This window comes from Augochlora pura, unplaced genomic scaffold, assembly GCF_028453695.1.
Source record: "Augochlora pura isolate Apur16 unplaced genomic scaffold, APUR_v2.2.1 APUR_unplaced_3988, whole genome shotgun sequence".
NCBI classification, from domain to species: Eukaryota; Metazoa; Arthropoda; class Insecta; order Hymenoptera; family Halictidae; genus Augochlora; species Augochlora pura.
The window spans coordinates 1-1,507 of NW_027584301.1; the positions used below are offsets into that span (position 1 = coordinate 1).

The window sequence follows — 1,507 nt, forward strand, 5'->3', positions numbered from 1 at the left end:
GGATGCTGCAGATCCCTGTGGCCCCCCACTCCCCGTTGCTCCTCGAGACCCGTGCATCTCGAAAATAGGAGTGAGAGTTTCGATTGGAGATTCTTAACGTCGTGTCGCTCGTGGAACAGATCTGCTGGAGATTTACGACCTCCAGTAGACGAGTGCCGAGCAGAAATGTATCTCTCTAGCCAGGACTGCCCGCAGATTCGCTGGACGATTCCGAATCTGCGTAGAGCGGCCGTTTGTTGATAGTCGGACATGACCGACGGGACATCGGCCGTCCTGGGCTATAGAGGGTAAGACCGTGGTATCGGAAACTCACGTACGATCCCACGCGTTCGTCACTGGATGCATTCCTTGGCTTTCCAAGGAAGCATCGGTGCGACCGAAATTGGCTCACTCAGGACGGATTCACGACTGAGTGGCCCCCTTCTCGCTGGAGCACGCGTTTTGCTGTTGCACAGCTGAGTTGGGAAAACAAATAGCTGATTGACAGCCTTACTAATTTTGTTGGTGGCTCCGGCCAATATTTCTTATTTTTCAGAACCCGGACGCAACCCAAGTCGCGAGACGCGCACGGTGCCAGCCGACCGCGCCCGACGAAGCGAGTGAAGAGACAGCACACAGGAGACCGCCCTGTAGAAGCGTCCAAATAAATCGATGGGTTGCTTTTTTCACCAACTGGAGTAGATTTTGTTCAAGACCTTTTCACGCTCTCCTATCCCTCGGTACCGACAATCCGTTAGAGTCACGGTCTAGCCGATCTACTAACAATTATTGCCGTCTCTTACTTGTCCATTTATCTATATTATTTAATTGACTATTTAATGATTACCGCGGAAATGTGATAATACTCTTTATTTCTCTTTTACTATAGATTTAGTCTTTAGATATAGATAGTCTTTTTACTATGTACATATATTATTTTACCTAATTGATATAATATTAGCCAAATTATTTATTTACTATTTTGTTCATGTTTTACTTATAATGTTATCTAATTTATATATTTATTAGCGCCCGCAATTTGCGGTGGAATTGTAGCACCCCCGGGCCTTCACTGTAAGCCCGGGGGAACATGTCTTGAAAATAAATAACTACGTATCTGTTCTTATCAGCTTAATATCTCATACACTGCCCATCGGGTAGTCAGAATATTAACCTGATTTTTGGAACCGGACGGAGAGGTCGGGGCTTGCCCCCCCCCCCCTCCTCTGTCGCGGGTCGTCCCAGGCTTTGCAGTGCCGCTGGGATTGGCCCAATTAGTTTATCTTCTATAACTAATTAACATCTAGGGCCAATCCACTTTTTAGGCCGACCCGCCCGGTTCCGAAAGTTTGGTTTCTGACTACCCCGTTCAATATAATATTAAATTCAGTGGTTCTCAAGAAGAAGCCGTCCTCGAAGTACCCCCCGGACTCTGTTGGGATCGCCGTGCGTCGTTCGCTGGGTTGGTGAGTAGCTGTGACCCTTTCTCCTAATTTCTATTCCCCCGGGAAGATTGTTCGTGCTTGCG

At 47.6% G+C, this 1,507-nt stretch overlaps 1 non-coding gene across 1 annotated transcript; it reads left to right on the forward strand.

Annotated features, from left to right (window-relative positions):
• Window positions 1-1,069: 1,069 nt before the first annotated feature.
• Window positions 1,070-1,258, forward strand: LOC144477807 (U2 spliceosomal RNA). Its single transcript, XR_013495271.1, has one exon. It is a non-coding gene; the product is annotated as a U2 spliceosomal RNA (small nuclear RNA).
• The last annotated feature ends 249 nt before the right edge of the window (window positions 1,259-1,507 follow it).